This window comes from Schistocerca americana, chromosome 2 (assembly GCF_021461395.2).
Source record: "Schistocerca americana isolate TAMUIC-IGC-003095 chromosome 2, iqSchAmer2.1, whole genome shotgun sequence".
Classification (NCBI taxonomy): Eukaryota; Metazoa; Arthropoda; class Insecta; order Orthoptera; family Acrididae; genus Schistocerca; species Schistocerca americana.
In genome coordinates, this window is record NC_060120.1 from 219,021,276 (window position 1) to 219,044,169 (window position 22,894).

Genomic DNA, 22,894 nt, shown 5'->3' on the forward strand with positions numbered 1-22,894 from the left:
TGAAACAAAATATTTAGTTCAAGACTACTGACCAAATTTGCCTACTTTGCTTCAAGTCTATGTTTACGTATGTTCGTACGTATATAGCATTAAGAGATCTTACAGTGTCATACAAGGAACAGGACATCAGAGACTACTCCAGCAGAATCGGAATTTCATAAACCATACTAAAATGCTTCATTCCGCTCTATTTGCACATTTGTATGTCCAGATGGACTCTGAAGTATCTGATATTCAGCTTTTCATGTGGTTCTCGTGATACCAGTTTTCTTGGAGGTCCAGTACTGTATTCTCATGTTTGGTTCTTTATTATGGTATAACGTCATTCGTCCCAGAAAATGAAAATTTGCACTTTAAATTGAACGAGGTTGAAAGTAGCCAATAACGCGGAATGAAACACTTCGTTTCAAATAAACTAACTGCCTCAGCGGAAAAAAAATTAACTGAAGCAAATTTCTCTATAAAACAGCCAGAAATAGCTTCATTAAGACATTAATGGTTGATTGCTAATAGCCTGGAAATAATATAAAATCAGAAAATTGAAACTACTAACTTATTTTGGTCTTTCATGGTTATGAGAATGTATATTAATTCACTTGATGGCTCCCGGCCACAGAAATCTGTTATGTTTTCATTTGACGTGGGAGCTGTAAACGAAGACACGGCCACGGGTCACGTGAGGAAGGACCCCCCACTATAACTCAGCTTGCTCTGCGCATGCGCGAATCTGGCAGCTTGGGCGCGCCAGGAAAATTTTTCCGGGTAGTTTCTGGCTACTTGCTGCTACTGCTCGTACACCAAACAGCCACGCTCCAAGTAGCCAGAAGCGGGAGGAAGGCACTGCTCATACACGAATTCAGCTCTGCGCATGCGCACGAGCCCGCTGGCAACTGCTCATACGAACCTCGATTAGTCCAGATCAGTTATTCAATTTGTTCGGCGTTCGCGTTGCCGGGATGGTGAGTTTGGTAGAAAGTGCATGTTCACGATGTAATTTCGAATATATGTTTTCAGCAGTTGCAGGTTAAAGTTTTTTGGAAATTGGTAGCTTATTTTTCAATTGCTAAACGTTCAGTCGATGATGATTTAGCTTTGTACATGGTTAGACCACTGACCACGTGTGTGAGGAAATTGTCTAGGGCGGTCTGAGACACATTTTATACATAGAGCTGATTATTTAAATGCTCTCGCATGAAAATAATTTATTTTCTTTCGTTTCAAGTCTCGTCGAATGGTTAGCGCCCGTCGCTATAGTTCCACGGGGTTTTATCCAGGGAAGAGATCATTGAGGCTTCATGGTGAAGCGAAGCGAAGGCGTTTCACGTTACTTCACTTTTTAGCTATAAAGCTGGTACGAGTCACGTGGTGAGAGACGCCGATAGGCCTGGTTCAAGTAAGTTGAGTAATTGTCCTGTCGTTTTATGTTGCATCGTAGTTATTATTACGAGGAAACTATAATTTATTAACTTCCGTAAAGGAACAGGCTTTGTTTTTGCAATACATTTATAATGATGATCACATTTTTGTTAAAATTGACAGCTAATATTATTAATTACTATACATAAGCTCAGAGAATCTAGTAGATTTTGGGTGGGTGGGGGGGGGGGGGGAGGAGGGTGGGTGACGGACACTCTCCCCTTAAGTCTAGGTTGGTGCATTTGTTGCCATACTATGGTCCGCCCTGATCCAGAGCTCTATCAAAAGTGCCTAACACCTGACTGTGGTCCCTCACTATCGTTCTTTCGGTCACATTTTTGACAAGTTTACTGGGTTGTCCCATACGTTAGGAAAAGGTTGGCTGTTGCTATAAACTATGGTGTTCTTCACTTCCTTGTCCACACCTCTTGGGGTGTGGATCGTTCTTTTGCCAGACATTAGTCCTGCCCTGTCTGAACTAAGATTGTCAAGTTCATGAATGTGCTGCCCTTTACACACTGCCTCTTGGACCCAGTTCACCATTGTGGTATCTGTTCAGCCACCAGTGCCTTTCACACTAGCCCTGTAGATAGTCTTTTGGTTGATGCTGGGATCCCTCCCCTTTAGATTTGTCAGTCCCTGCTCCTGGTTTCCTTTGCTATCAATATCTGCTCTAGCTCCGCTCATCCTCCCTATTCTGTTGTATTTTGTGGCTTCAAGCCATTGCCGCACCTACCCCCCCACCCCCGCCCCCTCCCCCTCCCCCTCCCCTTGCTGCCGATCTTCAGGTTGTTTTACAGATTGGGTTTTGCCTTGCTTCTCTCTGCTGTGACAGATCTCCCCTCCTTGTCTTCTTTCCAATGGTCTCTCCCGACAACTCCCACTTTGTTAGTTCATTGGCCGTTAATTCGGATGGATCTTTTCTGAGGGCCAAAAGCTACTATTCGTCCATAGGGGTTTTGTTGTTTGTTCTGAATGCTCTTACAGCAGTTTCAGGATTCCATTGTTTTTTACTCAGATAGCTTTAAATCTGCTATCATGTGGGATATGACTTTACGTCATTTGCTGGCATGGAACACCATCCCTTGTGTGCCACTTGTGGGGTGTTTACTGCGGAATTGATGGCCATTGCTTGGGCCCTTTTATTTTATTATAGTCCTCACTCACCCGTGTTTTATTACGTATGGATTCAATGAGTGGTCGTCCTGCCTCCCCTTGGTCTCTGGCATCAAAGACCACCTTGCTGATGTTGGTGATGCTGCTTGTTCAGTGGATTTCCTTTGGGTTTGTGTCCATCTAGGTGGGGGGTCAGTTGGACGTGAACACCTATCCCGATCTTTGTGACCCTCTGCAGTGGTGGATTTGTGTCTTGACATAAACTCCAGTTTTTCTCGATGGTGGTCTGACTCTTGGGAGGCTACCCCCTGTCTAATAAACTTCGCACCATCGAGACTCCCACTTGAGGTGTTCTGTCCTCTGATCATGGTTATCCATATTTTGCTGGACTGCCCCTTCACACTAAATATGCCCCCCCCCCCCCCCCACTGCCCTTCCTTGTCTTGGGTGTTAGCAGACAACCCTCTGATCATTGTCTGTTGTCGCTTTGCTTTGCAAAAGTGGTTTGTACTCTGATGGAAGACCTTGAATTTTCCTTTGGAATTACTCCCTCAGTGTAGGTGTCAGTTAAGGAGGCCTTCGCTTTGCCTACATACTGGCCAAATTCTCTTCCTTTCCCCTACGTTTTGTGTGTTCGGTTGTGCTGTTTTGTTTCCCCTCTTCTCATGTTTTCTCCCCCTGGTGTTGTCTCCATTGTATTGTGATACTGGTGTTTTATGGTGTGGGTGTCAGGATGGGCTGGTGGTAGTGGGGTGTGCCCCACCACGTATAGTGTTTCTGGACCACCGCTATTCTCCCAGTTTCCACCCACCCTCGTCCTGTTCTTTCCACTCTCTGTTGCCCTGATATCTATTTTTCCTCCTTGTTTGCAGGTTATCTCTTCCCCTTGACTGGACTGTGCTGTTTGTGTTGTTCCTCCCTCGATTTCTGCCATCCTAGATCATGGGACCAATTATCTTGCTGTGTGGTCCCCTCCAACAAATAAACCAACTTACGTAGATTCAAGCTTGAAAGCCGTTACTAAGCATAGTTGTAGAGAATTTGTGTACAGTTTCTAATGATTGATAAGCACTCTGCTTGAAAGGTGAGAGCTGTAACAGCTCATCTTGGAATATTGCAGGTTGGCGAAGAAGAATCATCCCTGCTTATAATGATGAGATACTTGTTTGCCAATCTGGTTTCCCTATACCAGCATTCTGTCTTATCTGCTACACTCCCAAGATGTTTTTGAACTGGTACAAGTCAAGGAAGAAGCTTCCAAGAAGTGGCAAGATGATCTGGGTTATAAGTCAGTTGATTGTGACCTCAAAAAAAAATTGAGACATGACAAGGTTATTGGAGCCCACTCAGGTGAGTAAAGTTTAAATTTTCCATTATCTTTTTCAGTTGATGCTTGGTGCTGAGGAACAGCTTAGGCTGAACTAAGTTACCATTGTGGCACTGGAGCTGCTTTGTGCAGTCAATTCCTCGCCACAGCATCATACAGCATCTCTGTCCCCCCATTTTCTGGGAGTGTGGAGAGGCACGGCATATTCCATAGGCTTTCAGGAACCCATTGGGTGGTGACCTGGGAGACAAACCATGCCTGGTACAGGTCGTCTTGTTGACTGTAATAATATAATAGCCTTTTTAACAATAGATTGTATATGTTGTTAAGATTCATTTTTAGGTTATCTGTGAATTTACTTTCGTCAGCTTCATAAAATTAGTTTTAAAAGCGTCACTTTTCTTATTATGTGAGAAACTTAACATTTTATTGTAGATTATGGATCTTTTAGTTTGCCTGTGACAAAATGTAAAGGTGTGTAGACTCATGACAGTTTTGAAATCCAGCTGTTTGTCAACACTGCAGTAGATTGAATGCAAATTCTAACTGCTAACAGCTATTAGACTTCTTATGCTAGTTGAATGGGTTTTATTTGCACTTGGCTTGTTTGTGAACTTCATCACTTATGTCACAGGCAATGCTTCAAATTTCTTAGCTCCATTTAGTGTTTATGTACTACTCAAATTGCTAATAAACTTGCAGCTGTTCATTGTGTGCAGCAAATAGTTAATCTTCAGTTTGTATTTCCAGATACACAAAATGCTGCACTGGCAACATTTTTGCAATTACACCCATTTATAGAGGTGTCATGGTTCAATATTTACACAGGAGACTACCAAAGGCTTGTCAAATCTATGCCACACCAAGTTGCTGCACTCTGATGGGCAAAAGGTCCTACACAATATTATGAGGTATCCTATGGCTTCTCTCACTTCAGTGTTTAAACAGTTTATGTCCAAATAATTTTAAAACTTTGAGGAATTGATGAAACTTTAACATAAAAGAGCATTTGCAACACACAATGCTGCTTTCCTACTGGCAATGAACCTCTTAAATGTTGAGCAATGTGAAAGTAATTTTCTCATAGAGAATTTATGTTTGATAGTTACTGGTTTTTTCCTCCCCTCTGTCTTTGTCTTGGTGGAGCCACTGACAATATTGCTTATTGTTAACTGCAAAATCTTCGTGTTTCAGGTGTTACATTGCATTAGCACACAAAGAAGCTGCCGTGTAAAACATGCAAGGGTTTGTGTAAGGGTGCTCCCACTGGTGCTTGCCATCCTGATAGTCATACATTGTAGCCACACTTGAAGGTTACCACCATAGAGCAGATCAATGAGAAAATGTTGCATTGGTCAGGGAATTAATGTGAAAGATGGAAAGGTGTGTTTTGTATTTTGCTATGGTGATGAACTAGACGTATTTGTTGTTAGATTATAAGGGTGGATAATTAACTTGTTCAAATATTTCAGGTGATGAAAAACAGTGCATATATTGAATGATTTAATAGAGAAGACCATTACACTATTGTGAGGTGCCTCACATTATGGTGATGTCAATGATGACTTTATCATAAAATATTTGTGTAAGAGATCAGATATGAGGGTTATAACTGTACAAAAGGTAAGGAGTAATAAAATTATTAATTATTTTAGTGAGAAGTAGCATGATGATTTTGCAGTAGAGCCAAAAGGATTCTGCAATAAATTTGATGATCAGTGATAGAACTGAGTTTAATTTTCTGAAACCTATTTCTTGCTGAAATACTTGGAAACGTTTTACAGCCTCTGTTTGGTTTTCAGTCACTACTTGGGCACAAGAAGAGGAAGGGTTTGGAAAGATCAACTTTAATTCATTGAGACTTCATCCATGTTCGGTCGTGGACAGTTCCAAACTGCTGATGACAACTTCATTTATGGACTTGCTTAAAAAAGACCACATCAAGGAAGATGCAGCTGTTGCATAACATGTTGATTGAAATAAAATGATTGACATGATTTGTTATTAATCTGTTACATTTGTCAAATATACCAATGGTGTATCACTTAAATTCACAAGATATTGTCATTTAACTGATATTTTAACTCCACCATTAAATAGTTTAAACAAATTCAAGTAGTGGGCAAAGTTCCCTGTAACTGAACGCCCCCTCCTCTCCAGTCTGTTTTAAAATGTATTTTTTCCCTAATCAGTGTATGGTTTTAACTACAGAATTGGCTGTGACAGAACAGAGTATTAACAATTTTCGTTTTCAGTGGGCCATTTGTGCATGCATAACTGACAGTTGTGAGGATCTGTGCATTGATCTAAATCTATACTCTGCAATCCATTGTGAAGTGCATAGCAGAGGATACATCCCTTTGTACCAGTTATTAGGGCTTCTCATCTTTCCGTTTATGTATAGAGTGCAGGAAGAATAATTGTTTTAATGCCTCTGTGCATGCTGTAATTATTCTAATTTTATCCTCGTGCTCCCTGAGTGATATAAACCCCACTTTCCATGACCATTTTAAAAAATGGTGTAAAACGTGGGAAAATGTAGAATGTGGGAAGTAACGTTTTAAACGCAAAGTTACGTGTAGGCTCCCCTCCTTGCATTTTTGCACTTAATGTATGGTATATGTACATAAGACATCAAGATACTTGTCAGGGACTTGTTTATTATCTAATGAAGGATTGTGTAAGAAAAACTGTCTGGGAAGTTGACACGTTTGACTTAATTTCATATACATCGATGTTATTGAAAAGCATGCAGTTGTCATTCATTATTTAAGTTGTTAAACATTGTACCAGTTACGCATTTTTCCCTGCTGAGCAGCAAGTGCTTAGAGAGTTTATTTGTTATTAAGTACAAATATTTGTATAAGTATTTTGTGTGGTGGTTGTATGTGTTTTCTTTTGCATCTCTTGCCCTATAGTTGTCTTTTTGAAATTATCAGTTACTGTGCCTCCTTACTTACATTGAAAACCACACATGCTAAGTATCACTCGCATTGTTTGTGAAACATAAAAAAAAAAATTACTTGGACAAATATTGCACGTAACAAGAATAAATTCTTGAAACACGTTTTGCTAAGCATGAAGAAATACGTAACTGGTGCTGTGTTTAAATCAAACATTTGAGCCACATAAAGTGAGCAAAGGTGTCAACTAGCACTTAACTTGCCCAAAAGATGAAGTGTGCTAAACATGGCTTGAGAAAGGTGTCAAGACAATTGCAACAATCGTGAAGCTGCACATGCGCAGTAGAGACAGTTTGGGAATGGTTGTCATTCGTCATGGTATTTCTGTTCGTACGAACCTTGTTATTCCCATCAACCACCACATCGAGTGGAGCTTGGCAACGGCAGGAGATACGGCACGAACTTTTCAGACTTCTACCAGTGTACTGGTCTGGATCTGCTGAGTAGTGCCCTATTTCATAAAGAAACTTAACTGCATACTATTTATAAATGCTGATTGATCAGCATTGTTTTACATCAGTTTTTCTCCATGAACATTTGTTCATAAAGTGTAAATTATAGGAAAATTATAAAAAAGTTATTGGAAAATTAACGTTGTGAAGACAAGATATTTGATGAGAATAATAATGTTATAAACAGTGTGAAAAATGCTAATCCCAGGAATGGAAAAGCGGGGTTAAACTGTATTCGCTGAATTGTCATTTAAAGCCAGGTCTTGAAATGTTTTCTTGGGCTAGTTTATATGTTTTTCTTAGTGTCTTCCTGTTTAGTGTCTTCCTGTTTAGTGTCTTCCTGTTTAGTGTCTTCCTGTTTAGTGTCTTCCTGTTTAGTGTCTTCCTGTTTAGTGTCTTCCTGTTTAGTGTCTTCCTGTTTAGTGTCTTCCTGTTTAGTGTCTTCCTGTTTAGTGTCTTCCTGTTTAGTGTCTTCCTGTTTAGTGTCTTCCTGTTTAGTGTCTTCCTGTTTAGTGTCTTCCTGTTTAGTGTCTTCCTGTTTAGTGTCTTCCTGTTTAGTGTCTTCCTGTTTAGTTTCTTCAGTGTCATCAGACATTCTCCCATGGATAAAACCAACCTGTGACCATTCCCGTTAGGACTATTTGCTATGGATCCCACACACTTGAGCAGTATTCTAGAACCAGTTGCGTGAGTGATTTGTAAGCAGTCTCCTTTGTAAACTGATGCACTTCCCCAGTATTCTACCAATAAACAGAAGTCTACCAGCTGTTTTACCCATAATGGAGCATATGTGATCATACATTTATTTCATAGCCCTACAAAGTGTTACTCAGGTATTTGTAGTTGGATGATTCCAACTGTGACTTGATATTATAGTCTTAGTATACTAGGTTTTTTGTGGAGTGCACAATTTTCATTTCTGAACATTTAAAGTAAGTTGCCAATCTTCACATCACGTTGAAATCTTATCAAGATCTGATGGAATTTTTATGCTGTTTCTTTCAGACAGTACATTATAGATAACTGTCAGCTGCAAAATGTCAGGTTACTGTAAATATTGATGAGGTTTTATAGTAAAAAATCTGTAAGGTACCTCTCATAGAGGAAAGGGTGGTTGTATATACTTACAAAATCACCTGTAGGATTAAAATTGTCTGTTAGTAATTTTAAGTTTTGTTTTGGAATCCGTACCTATGTGCTGTCTAAAGGGTGGTAAGTGGTGCTTCAGTGTATGGGGTGGGGCTAGACATGCCTGTTGTAATGGAAACTTGTCTTTGGATGAAAAATATGAAAACAACTAAACTAGTGAAGTTCTTGTGTTACTGGTTAAGTGGAACACTATGATGGTTGGACAATTTTTGCTCTTACTAGGTTTCTCCGTTTTTGGTACACAGAAATTTCCCCTGTAATCAATAGCCTAAAGAAACCTGTAAAGGTATAGCCAGTATAGTGAAACTCAAGCCAGTCTTAGTCTGATGCACAGAGTAAGGTATAGTGAACCATGTGTGGATTGTAGCTGACAGTTTGTGTTAGTTGTACTGGAATTACTCATCTGATTACACTAGGTCAAGGGGTCTGTCAACAGGGTGTATACGCCCTGGGAAAAATCCGGTAACTTTGTTTAGGAGAAATTCGTGGAAAACCTGGGAATTTTTCATTATTTTACTTTTCAGTTAAATTTCTGTAATTTTTACTGGCAAAAACTGATAATCTAACAAAGAATTTTACTTTAGCCCAGTGCTACAGAATAATAATGCAGCAATGAAACAAAAGAATAACAGCAAAATAAAACTTTGCCTGAAGAGAAAATGCACCGTTTAAAACAGCAAAACATAGTGCATGTCGACAGCAGAATTTGTCAGTGACTTTTAAGATGAAGAGCATTCAATACTCCATAACAACAAAATGCTTAAAGTGTGATGTACATCACAACTGTTTATATTTCTAACAGGTTGGGGGGAAAACATTGCTAATGATGGTTTGAAAAGTGTTGCTTTCAAAGTAAATTTACTTTCCTCAAGATAAATTATGTTATGAGAGAATGTGTGATGAATTTATTAAATCATGGCACATTTGAGATACATTCAAAACTTAACACTTTGAGGACCATCCAGTTAGAAAAATTTGAGACTCAGACCAACCATTTAAGCCATTATTTAAAATTTTACTGACATATTTGTGTTGAATGTATGCTATGGTAACAAATGAGGAAAAGGAAAAAGACCCAGCTTCAATGTTAGTTTTAGTTTTTCATATTTATTTTAGTAATTATTATTAAACAATGATGGAAAAAGTATAATTAAACTTAAAAAAAGTGTGCAAGGTGAGTACTTGAGAAATTTCACATGTAATTGGCTTTTCTGTGGTAAAGTTGAAGTGCTCGACGGAGCATGCATTCAGATTTTGTTACTGTTTACACGGATGGGTCTAAACGGGGATTTTATGGGCTGCTCTGCTGTTTTTCCTGATACTGTCGATAGGGCTCCCAGAGCAGTTCTCAGTTTACTACGCAGAACTGTTTGCCATTCTGCAAGCATTAGAGCATGTGCGACGACATCATGGCACGAAATTCATCATCTGCTCAGATTCCCAAAGTGCTCTACACGAACAGATGTACCCAGCAGATTGGATGGTGCAAGAAGTGCAGGACGCACTCCTGCTCTTGCAAAAGCAGGGTAAGGATGTAATTTTCTGCTGGGTTCCAGGGCACATAGGGATTCCTGGAAATGAACTTGCAGATACGGCTGCCAAGGAGGCTTGCTCCATCCCACCTCCTGCTCGCTGATCCATCCCCCTGCAGGCAATAACATCATTCGTGACTCGGAAGGTCGTGTGTTGGTGGGAGGCTCAGTGGCTGGAAGTGAAGGATAATAAGTTGCGAGCAGTGAAGGATTCTGTCCGACTGTGGCTTACCTCCTACCGACAACGCCAAGCTGAGAAAGTAGCCCTTACACGGCTTAGAATAGGACATTGTCCGTTGACACATGGTTTTCTTTTACGTCGTGAGGAGCCACCAACGTGTCAGACATGTGGGACATAGCTGTCGATACGACACACTTTAACTGAGTGTGTTTTATATGCGGGTTTGAGGGAAGATTTCACTTTCCCACTAGACCTGCCCTCAATTTTAACTAATAATGAGGTGAGTATCGCTAGAGTTTTACGTTTTTGTGTGATGTCTGGACTTCTTCCCAAAATATCGGGATTGAGATCTTAATGTGCTGTAAAGTGGTTTGGTCACCCATTGTTTGTAAGTGCTCACTCGGCCACCGTTAATTATTTTTACCTGTTTTGTACTGCTATTTTATTTTTAGTTTTATCTACCTGTTTTGATGTTGTATGTCCAATCTTGAAATTTGAACATTTACAATTCTCGCAAAGATCGGCTCTGAATTGATCCTTGTTTAACAGATCTTGGCTGCACTCGTCAACATTTCTTTTGGGAATGGTCGCTGATAACCTCATTGTTGTGCGCCCTAAAACACTAATCATCATTATCATCATCATCATCATCATCTATTCAGCTAGGTAACGCACGAAATGTTTGGCGCACAGCAGTGAAATTTAAAATCGTGCTTGTCAGAAATATTCAGCCATGCTATTAGAACCTTGCCTAACCACACCCTCAGAAAAACAGCTAAACATTTGACGACCAATATTACATATGAAAGCTTAGCTTTTCTAAGGGAAAGTATATTTTCACCAAACACAGAAAGCAGTGTGTTTTCACTGTGAAAAAAGTATTTTTAACTGGGAAATCTGGGACTTTTTTCTTGCCTTCATATGTACCCTGGTAGGTACTGTTTTACAGTTACTTTGTTTGAGACTGCATGGGCAAGTTACTAGCAATCTACCTCTTCATTTCTCTCACACGTCATACTTCTCCACGTTAGATCTAATGGTTAACTGCAGTTCCAAACATACGATTAATGAAAAGAATAGTAGAAAGATACAATGTTCTATTGATTGTATAAATATACTTTCACAGCTGTAAAATTACCCAGTTGTACATGTCCTCGACAGGTGCATGTATTTTTATTGATAAATATCAGGCAACGTATGAGGGGCCAAGTAAGTGATCCTGACAGTTGGGATACCACCTACTTTGGAATAAGGCTGGGCATCTCAGACATATTCTGAGTCGTGGTCACCTTTGTGCTCGGTTATCTTTTGTCTTCAGGAAACAAAGCTGCGTCCCCATGACCGCTTTGTTCTTTCCCATTTTCAGTCCGTCCGATTTGATCTCCCCTCTGTTGAAGGCACTCCAGCACATGGGGGACTCATGATTCTTCTCCATGATACTCTCCATTATCACCCAATCCCCTTAAACACTTCCTTCCAAGCTGTCGCTGTCCGTATTTCCCTTTCTGGATATACCTTTCCTCTTTGTACTGTATACATTCCATCGTCCACACCAATGGCATGAGCTGATCTCCTTCATCTTCTTGGTCAGCTTCCACCCCCCTATTTGCTGGTTGGGGACTTCAATGCCAATGCCCAGCACCCGCTTCGGGTATCTCCACATCCTTGTCCGCATGGCTCACTATTGCTAGACGTCTTCCACCAAGCAGATCTAGTTTGCCTCAACACTGGGGACCCTACATTTTTGTCTGCCTCCACGACAAATTTCTCTCATTTGGACCTTTCGGTCGGTACTGTTCCGCTAGCTCGGCGCTTCGAATGGTTCGCCCTTGATGATACACACTCGAGTGACCACTTTCCATGTGTCCTTAGACTGCAGCCTCAACAGCCATATATGCGCCTGCGACACTGGAAGTTTAGCGAAGCCGATTGGACACTTTTTTCGTCTCTAGCGACATTCGATGACCGTCACTTTCCTAGCGTCGAAGATGAGGTCACACATATTACAGACGTTATTCTTACAGCTGCGGAACGTTCAATACGACGCAGCTCCGCATTGCCCCGGCGCCCCACAGTTCCTTGGTGGAATGCGGCATGCTGTGACGCAATACGTGAGCGGCGATGTGCTCTTCGTGTTTTCCGCCACCATCCTACTTTGGACAACTGTATCCGCTATAAGCAGTTCCGAGCGCGATGCCGTCGCATCATCCACGATAGCAAGAAGGAAAGCTGGAAATTCTTTACTAGCTCATTTAACACCTTCACTCCCTCCTCGGAAGTTTGGAGTCGGATTCGACGGTTCTCAGGCGCGCCTAGTTTCTCCCCGGTCTCTGGGCTCACTGTCGCGCATGATACATTAGTGGACCCCGTCGCAATTTCTAACTCATTGGGTCAACACTTTGCTGAGATTTCAAGCTCTTCAAATTACCCGCCAGCGTTTCTCCCGAAGAAACATGCAGCGGAAGTGCGACCTCTTGCTTTCTCCTCTCAAAATTGCGAAAGCTACAATACTGTTTTCTCCATGCGGGAACTCCAACATGCACTCTCTTCTTCTTGTTCCTCCGCCCCAGGACCGGATGGTATCCACATCCAAATGTTGCTGCATTTATCATACCATAGTCTGCGTTCCCTCCTTCGCCTTTATAATCGAATTTGGACCAACAGTACTTTTCCCCGACGATGGCGGGAAGCTATCGTCGTTCCTGTTTCGAAACCTGGAAAGGACAAACATCTCCCCTCTAGCTATCGCCCCATTTCTCTCACAAGTAGTGTATGTAAGGTTTTGGAGCGGATGGTGAATTGCCGTTTGGCTTGGTGGCTGGAGTCCCGCAGTCTTTTAGCACCTGCCCAATGCAGTTTCCGAAAGCATCGTTCTGCAGTTGGCCATCTTGTTGCTCTCTCCACTTATATCATGAACAATTTTCTCCGGAAACACCAAACAGTAGCAATATTTTTTGATCTGGAGAGAGCATACGATACCTGTTGGAGGACAGGCATCCTCCGCACACTGTTCTCTTGGGGCTTTCGAGGTCAGCCGCACCTTTTTCTTCACGAATTTATGGCAGAGTGCACATTTAGAGTGCGGGTGAACACCACTCTCTCCCGTACTTTCTCCCAAGAAAGTGGGGTACCCCAGGGCTACGTGCTGAGTGTTGTACTGTTTGCCATTGCCATAAATCCAATTATGGATTGTCTCCTTCCTGATGTCTCGGGCTCCCTCTTTGTGGACGATTTTGTGATCCACTACAGCTCTCAACGGACCAGCATTCTTGAACGACGTCTTCGAGGATGTCTTGATTGCCTCCACTCTTGAAGCATCGAAACCAGCTTCCGTTTTTCTCCCAGTAAGACCGTTTGTGTTAATTTTTGGCAACGTAAGGAGTTTCTTCCACCCTCCTTACATCTAGGACCTGTCAACCTTCCGTTTTCAACGTCGCTAAATTCTTGGGTCTTATGTTTGACAGAAAACTGTGCTGGTCCTCCCACGTTTCCTATCTTTCGGCTCGCTGTCTGCGATCCCTCAACACCCTCCGTGTCCTGAATGGTACCTCCTGGGGAGCGGACCGAGTGGTCCTTCTCCGCCTCTATCGCGCCTTAGTGCACTCGGAATTGGACTATGGAAGCATAGTTTACTCCTCTGCTCGGCCATCTATTCTTTGGCGTCTCGACTCTATCCACCACTGTGGATTACGTTTAGTGTCTGGAGCTTTTTACACCAGGCCTGTGGAAAGCCTTTATGCTGAGACTGCTGAACCTCCGCTGTCCAATCAGCGACCTGTCCTTCTGAGTCGTTATGCTAGCCCTCTGTCTTCCATGCCTGCTAATCTGGCCCATGACATTTTTTTCGACGCCTCCTTGGATGTAGGGTATGCAGGCCACTCTTCCTCCCTATTACCACCGGGAGTCCGCTTCCGTAAACTGCTCCATTCTCTTTTCTTCCGCTTTCCTAAAACCTTCTTGACAACTTGGGGTACAGCACCGCCTTGGCTCCGTCCCCGGATCTGCCTGCTCCGTGACCTTTGTCAATTTCCCAAGGATGGTACCCCTTCACTTGTTTATCGTCGGGCATTTGCTGCTCTTTGTGTACGAATGAAGGAAGCCACATTTATTTACACTGATGGCTCGAAAACATCGTTTGATGTAGGGAGTGCCTATATTGTTGGCGGCACCCCAAATCGATTTCGGCTTCCCGACCAGTGTTCGGTTTATACTGCAGAGCTTTACGCTGTTTTCCAGGCTGTCCACTACATCAGCCGCCATCAGCGGATACAGTATGTTATCTGTTCAGATTCTCTCAGCTCTCTCCTCAGTCTCCAAGCTCTGTACCCTGTCCACCCTCTGGTCCACCGGATTCAGGACTGCCTGCGCTTGCTCCATTTGGGGGGCGTCTCTGTGGCGTTCCTCTGGCTCGCAGGACATGTTGGTATCTGTGGCAATGAGGCAGCCGATATAGCGGCCAAGGCTGCAGTCTCCCTTCTTCGGCCAGCTATTCGATCGATTCCCTTTGCCGGTCTACAGAGCGTTTTATGTCGTCGTGTTGTTCTTTTATGGCACGCACATTGGTCGACACTTCCCCATAATAAACTGCGGGTTGTGAAAGCTCTTCCCTGTGCTTGGACCTCTTCCTCCCGAACGCGTCGTAGGGAGGAGGTAATTTTAACTAGACTCCAGATAGGGCACTGTCTTTTTAGCCATCAACATCTTTTAAGCGGCGATCCTCCCCCACTTTGTCCCCACTGCTCTCAGCTGTGGACGGTAAGACACCTTTTAATTGAGTGCCCCTATTTTACTCCGTTACACGCCTGTCTATAGCTGTCGCCTGATATATCGTCCATTTTAGCAGATGACACGCGCTCGGCCGATCGCGTTCTCGAGTTTATTAGTGCCAGTGAGATGACGTCAGTCATTTGAAGCTCTTTTTGTGGACAACAAACCCCTTTCTGTAGTGGATTTTTAAGCTTTCCTTCTGCTTTTCGTTTCTCCAATTTTTTGTTTTGTTCCCATTGCTGCTGCCTTCCATTTTCTTTTTTTACCGTTTCCGAAGTCACAGACTGGGCGCTATTGACCACAACAGTTTTGCACCCTAAAACCTTTGTGCTCAGACGGCAAAGACTACCAAATTCACCGGTTAGTCCCTCAACCGTCAGGGGTAAAACTCATGGGACCCGGGGCAAGTAAGGCTAGCAACCTGCTTCCCTGGTACTTCAAATATGATTCTGGCAACAATCAGAGCAAAATGCCTCGGACCTTTAGAGGTCCCACCTCTAATTGACAAACCAGGGACTCCTAAGATATGACTTGGCAAATAAATTGTAACGAGATGAGGAGCTAAAATATCAATGGGGGTTACTCTGGGAAGAAGATAGAGCTGGCAGAGGCTGCAAGTAAGATGGGGTTGGACGTTTTAGCTGTTAGTGACATTCGGGTAAGGGGTGAGAAAGAAGAGGAAGTGGGAGAATACAAGGTCTACCTGTCAGGAGTCAAAGCAGAAATAGCACATGGGGTGTAGGGCCTTACATCAGGAAAGAAATGAAACCCAGCATAGTTGCAATAAGGTGTGTAAATGAACGACTGATGTGGATAGATTTGACAGTGTCTAGCAAGAAAATTGGGATTGTGTCAGTATATTCACATTGTGAAGGGACAGATCAAGATAAGATGGATAGTTTTTATGACACACTCAGTGATGTAGTTGTTAGAGTAAAGGACAAGGACAGAGTTCTGCTCATGGGTGATGTTAATCCCTGGATTGGAAATCAAACAGAAGAGTATGAAAAGGTTATGGGTAAATTTGGAAAGGATATGGAGGCCAACAGGAACAGGAACCAACTCTTGGATTTCTGTGCCAGTATGGGCTTAGTAATCACAAATTCCATTTTCAAACATAAGAACATTCACCAGTACACTTGGGAAGGCAGGGGAACCAGGTCTGTCATTGACTATATAATAACAGGAATTCAGGAAGGCTGTGAGGGACACACATGTATTCAGGGGATTCTTTGATGACATTGATCACTATTTAATCTGCAGTGAAATTGGTATTGTGAGGCCGAAAGTGCAGGAGGTCAGGTAGGAGGATAAGCGTGGAGAAACTTCAGGATGAGGAAATCAGACACAAGTACATAACAGTGATCTCAGGAAGGTACCAGTTAGTTGAATGTAGTCAATTACAGTCATTGGAAAAGTAATGGACAAGGTACAGGGACACAGTACTAAAAGGGGCTAAAGAATGTCTTGGAACAGTAGTGTGTAAAGGTAGGATGAAGCAAACAGCTTGGTGGGATGACACAGTCAAGGCAGCCTGTAAAAGGAAAAAGAAGGCGTATCAAAAATGGCTACATACTAGAACTCAGGTAGACAGAGAAAGTTATGTTGAAGAAAGAAACAAAGCCAAACAGATAATTGCAGCATCCAAGAAGAAATCTTGGGAAGACTTTGGAAACAGGTTGGAGACTTTGGGTCAAGCTGCTGGAAAACCATTCTGGAGTGTAATTAGCAGTCTTCGAAAGGGAGGTAAGAAGGAAATGACAACTATTTTGGACAGATCAGGAAAACTGCTGGTGAATCATGTTGATGCCTTGGCCAGATGGAGGGAATATTTTGAAGAGTTGCTCAATGTAGGTGAAAATACAATCAGTAATGTTTCAGATTTCGATGTACAATGGGATAGGAATGATGATGGAAATAGGATCACATTTGAGGAAGTGGAGAAAATGGCCAATAGATTGCAGTGCAATAAAGCGGCTGGGGTGGATGAAATTAAGTCGGAACTCATCAAATACAGTGGAATGTCAGGTCTTAAATGGCTACACAGGATAATTGAAATGGCATGGGAGTCGGAACAGGTTCCATCAGACTGGACAAAAGCAGTAATCACACCAATCTTTAAACATGGAAACTGAAAAGATTGTAACAATTACAGAGGTATCTCTTTAATCAGCGTTGGGGGTAAAATCTTCTCACAAGGGAACCTCCCCATCGCACCCCCCTCAGATTTAGTTATAAGTTGGCACAGTGGATAGGCCTTGATAAACTGAACACAGATCAATTGAGAAAACAGGAAGAAGTTGTGTGGAACTGTGAAAAAATAAGCAAATTATACAAACTGAGTACTCCATGGACCACATAGGCAACATCATGGCAGTGTGAGCTGAGGAGCGGCGTGGTCCAGTGGTAGCGTGAGCAGCTGCAGAACGAGAGGTCCTAGGTTCAAGTCTTCACTTGAGTGAAAATTTTTCTTTCTTTATTTTTGCATAGTTATTATCTGTCCGTTCGTTCACTGACGTCTCTGTTCACTGTAATAGGTTTAGTGTCTTTGTTTTGCGACCACATCGCAAAACCGTGCGATTAGTAGACGAAAGGACGTGCCTCTCCAATGGGAACCGAAAACATTTGATCGCAAGGTCATAGGTCAACCGATTCCTCCACAGGAAAACATGTCTGATATATTCTATACGACACTGGTGACGGCATGTGCATCACATGACAGGAATATGTTGTCGACCCACCTAACTTGTACACTTGGCGAATGGGTAAAAAGATTCTTCTACCTTGCCCGATTTAGGTTTTCTTGTGGATGTGATAATCACACCCAAAAAAGTGATGAAAACATAAGAGTTTGTCACATAAACTGAAAATAAAAAATTAAACTTTTCACTCGATGGAAGATTTGAACCAAGGACCTTTCGTTCTGCAGCTGCTGATGTTACCACGAGACCACAGCGCTCCTGCGTTCCTAATGTCCTTGATATTGCATATCTTCCCATGAACTACTCAGTTTGTATATTTTGCTTATTTTTTCACAGTTCCACAAAACTTCTTCCTGTTTTCTCAATTGATCTGTGTTCAGTTTTTCGAGGCCTATCCACTGTGCCAACTTATAACTAAATCTGAGGGGGGTGCGTTGGGGAGGTTCCCTTGTCGGGTATTGTTGAAAGGAAAGTGCGAGTATTAGTCGAGGGCAAATTGGATGAAAATCAGTGTGGGTTTAGGCCTCTTAGAGGTGGTCAGGCCCAGATCTTTAGCTTACGGCAAATAATGGAGAAATGTTACGAGTGGAACAGGGAATTGTATCTATGCTTTATAGATCTAGAAAAGGCATATGACCGGGTTCCTAGAAGGAAGTTATTGTCCGTTCTACGAGATTATGGAATAGGAGGCAAACTTTTGCAAGCAATTAAAGGTCTTTACATAGATAGTCAGGCAGCAGTTAGAGTTGACGGTAAATTGAGTTCATGGTTCAGAGTAGTTTCAGGGGTAAGACAAGGCTGCAACTTGTCTCCACTGTTATTCATTCGGGGTAGACCAAGGAGAAGGTACCTGGATTCGGTTAAGAATTATTTTGAAATAATAGGCTTAACATCAGAAGAGGCACCAATTTTAGCACTGAATAGGTGATCATGGAGGAATTTTATAAGGGGGACTATGTTCCAGACTGAACGCTGAAAGGCATAATCAGTGTTAAATAAAGATGATGATGATATCAGCTACATGGATATGATGAAAGATATAACTTTTGTATTACAGAATTGCCAGATGACTTCCATTGGCAGGCATATGTGGTAGGTCAGTGTTGGTTAATGGTTCAGACATTTTATTACTGTTGAATTAAAAGGATAAATTCGAATTACTTCACAGAAGGATAACTGAATGGGGGTCTTAGTAAACTCTTAGAGGAGTTGGTCTAAGGTAGTGAAAGTTTTTGACATTGTTGTTTTTAGAAGGGGGGGGGGGGGGGGGCTGTGTTGTATCACACTAAGATTGGACTAAGGAATTTTCTTTGAAGTTGGAACCATCAAGGTGGATCTTGTATTCTCTTCAGAGTGGTTAGTGCTACCGTATAATTGCAGTTTGGCACTGAATTAACCAGTTTCTGTTGATGTTCGAGATTTAAACTGATGGAGAGTATTTAATGATGTACCGATTGTAAAAACTAAGCTGTTTCTAACAGCTAGGGTGCTGTAGTAATTTGTGTGTGTTGTCAACATTGTTGAGCTGAGTGAAGATACTGTGAAGCACTTATGCCTGTAGCTGGTCTTGAAATTTGGATTGATCTGGCATGAAACTGTGCACTACCATGTGTTCCTGAAAAACAGAAAATTTTGTTTATTAATCAGAAGCATACCACTGTAGCTTTAATTTTTGAGGTAACCCAAAGCATGGGGCAGTTTCATGCAGCTGAAAGGTAAATGTATATTGTGCCATAACATGCATGCTGTCAGTTGGTCACAAATGCTTGAGGTGAAGTGAGAGGGTCAGCTTCGGTACTACCTAATGGTTCTACCTGTGTAGTGTCTTTCTGGTCTTTTAGCAGGGATTTTGCTACCTGAGTGGCCTACCAAGCCCAGTGCTGAACATGAGTTAGACTGCATTTCTCTCAATAGTTTCTGACGCAATTTTTGTAACCTATTCCGATAGTTGTCTTGCCTTCAATGTGCAACACAAGTTCAGTGTTCCTTTGTAGCTTCATGTTGATAATACCTACTGTACTGCATGTATTATTCACCTGACTATGGAAAATATATGTAATTGATTGTAGGTAAGTGGATATTTTTGGATCGCACATTGACACTTTGGTTGCACATGGGAGGTGAAAGCAATTATTGATAGTTTTCCTGTGATGTATTTTTGTCCTCTATGGTATTTTCATAATCAAAAGTCTCCTGTTATTTCATATCTACATATTTTAGCATCATAAACAATCTTTTGCTTGACTGAGTTTTTAATCACTGGAAGATGAGATCTGTCGCTCCATTGCTATTAATTATTTCTTTTCCTAAATAGGAATGTTCTGAATTTGAGCGTGTGGCACCTGTCTTTGGAATGCTAACAATCTTTTGATGTGTTGGCTCAGTAAAAAATTTTATTGCAGTCCATTTAATTACACAACTGTGCTATCAAACTACCACACAAAGAAATATGTTTAATTGAAATTTTGGGTTGCATAGAGGAGCGAGTACTATCTGAGCTTTTAACTGTTGGAGGGGCCTTGCATAACACACAAAAAAATTTAATCACAGAATATTTGAATCTTTATGCTCTTAAGAACATAAGCCATAATAACATGAAAAACACTTCACTTGCACTGTTAGTGTAAGTAATTAATATTCAGAAGTTACTTATACAGTTAAATTGGTGTGGAGGCTCAGTGCACTCTTTGGCAGTTGGGTTTTAATTTGAAAGTGGCTACACATTTATTGGTTAATACAAAGTGTAAAAATAAGCTAAGCTTCACTTTATTGTAATGATACAAAAATAATAAAACTGGGTGAATGTAATTTTAGCAGCCTCTTGTGGTATTCGAAAAATGCTTGCGTTTCGTCACAAGAGAGGAAAAAAAAAACAACACAGGCATACTTTTTCACTGATTTTTATCAGCAGTGCCTATGCTTTATAATAGTGTCTGGCACATTATTTTTTGATGTCAGCTTCTTGGTGTAGTTCCCAACTAGATGGTACTTAAAAGAGAGAAAGCTAAATATTTATCCTTAAGATTCATTGCCATCTTTTGATGTTTGAAATTACTTTTCCATTTGCTATTATGACAGCTGAATATGGAAAATTATGTTATTCAAAGGTAACGGCTACGAATCGCACGTACCTTGTGAATAAAAACATGTAACACTCTGTCCTGGTAATAAGAAAACAATTAAAAAAAAATGCTTATCATAGTGTATCGAGGCACTCTTAACTTTAATTTCAGTAATGCCTGCTGTTAAACTTGTTCCAATTCTAATAACACACAGAATGAAAATACTTAAATGTTCAGTTGCTGTGGGGCACACTCCATCAAAAACAGTTGCACCTGTCACCTGTGGCTCTTGAAAATAACTTGCATAATATACAATCTGCTGCATACTTAGTATGAAATACCAGCCAGCATTCGTTAGAACGCTTTCGATGTCCGTATCACCATTGTAATTCTGACTTTTCCTTATATGCAGAAACATCCACAATTAATCCACATAGATGACATACAGCTTCATCACGCATGGTATTATTAAGACAGTTGTCTCGAGCACTATAAACTCTGCTGACTCACATTTATGAACACAAGTTTCCACCATGACTCTTAAAGACAAACATGTACCGACTTGACAGAAAATCCTAGGAAGTTCTGGTCTTACGTTAAATCAGTAAGTGGCTCGAAACAGCATATGCAGGCACTACGGGATGATGATGGCATTGAAACAGAGGATGACACGCGTAAAGCTGAAATACTAAATACCTTTTTCCAAAGCTGTTTCACAGAGGAAGACCGCACTGCAGTTCCTTCTCTAAATCCTCGCACAAACGAAAAAATGGCTGACATCGAAATAAGTGTGCAAGGAATAGAAAAGCAACTGGAATCACTCAATAGAGGAAAGTCCACTGGACCTGACGGGATACCAATTCGATTCTACACAGAGTACGCGAAAGAACTTGCCCCCCTTCTAACAGCCGTGTACCGCAAGTCTCTAGAGGAACGGAGGGTTCCAAATGATTGGAAAAGAGCACAGATAGTCCCAGTCTTCAAGAAGGGTCGTCGAGCAGATGCGCAAAACTATAGACCTATATCTCTTACGTCGATCTCTTGTAGAATTTTAGAACATGTTTTTTGCTCGTGTATCATGTCATTTCTGGAAACCCAGAATCTACTATGTAGGAATCAACATGGATTCCGGAAACAGCGATCGTGTGAGACCCAACTCGCCTTATTTGTTCATGAGACCCAGAAAATATTAGATACAGGCTCCCAGGTAGATGCTATTTTTCTTGACTTCCGGAAGGCGTTCGATACAGTTCCGCACTGTCGCCTGATAAACAAAGTAAGAGCCTACGGAATATCAGACCAGCTGTGTGGCTGGATTGAAGAGTTTTTAGCAAACAGAACACAGCATGTTGTTATCAATGGAGAGACGTCTACAGACGTTAAAGTAACCTCTGGCGTGCCACAGGGGAGTGTTATGGGACCATTGCTTTTCACAATATATATAAATGACTTAGTAGATAGTGTCGGAAGTTCCATGCGGCTTTTCGCGGATGATGCTGTAGTATACAGAGAAGTTGCAGCATTAGAAAATTGTAGCGAAATGCAGGAAGATCTGCAGCGGATAGGCACTTGGTGCAGGGAGTGGCAACTGACCCTTAACATAGACAAATGTAATGTATTGCGAATACATAGAAAGAAGGATCCTTTATTGTATGATTATATGATAGCGGAACAAACACTGGTAGCAGTTACTTCTGTAAAATATCTGGGAGTATGCGTGCGGAACGATTTGAAGTGGAATGATCATATAAAATTAATTATTGGTAAGGCGGGTACCAGGTTGAGATTCATTGGGAGAGTGCTTAGAAAATGTAGTCCATCAACAAAGGAGGTGGCTTACAAAACACTCGTTCGACCTATACTTGAGTATTGCTCATCAGTGTGGGATCCGTACCAGGTCGGGTTGACGGAAGAGATTGAGAAGATCCAAAGAAGAGCGGCGCGTTTCGTTACCGGGTTATTTGGTAACCGTGATAGCGTTACGGAGATGTTTAATAAACTCAAGTGGCAGACTCTGCAAGAGAGGCGCTCTGCATCGCGGTGTAACTTGCTTGCCAGGTTTCGAGAGGGTGCGTTTCTGGATGAGGTATCGAATATATTGCTTCCCCCTACTTATACCTCCCGAGGAGATCACGAATGTAAAATTAGAGAGATTAGAGCGCGCACGGAGGCTTTCAGACAGTCGTTCTTCCCGCGAACCATACGCGACTGGAACAGGAAAGGGAGG

The 22,894-nt window shown here is 41.7% G+C and overlaps 1 long non-coding RNA gene across 1 annotated transcript; it reads left to right on the top strand.

Annotated features, from left to right (window-relative positions):
- Positions 1-1,277: 1,277 nt before the first annotated feature.
- On the top strand, positions 1,278-5,909 carry LOC124594847. Its single transcript, XR_006978160.1, has 6 exons — positions 1,278-1,393; positions 3,653-3,882; positions 4,610-4,770; positions 5,054-5,242; positions 5,332-5,482; positions 5,662-5,909. It is a non-coding gene; the product is annotated as an uncharacterized LOC124594847 (long non-coding RNA).
- Positions 5,910-22,894: the final 16,985 nt, after the last annotated feature.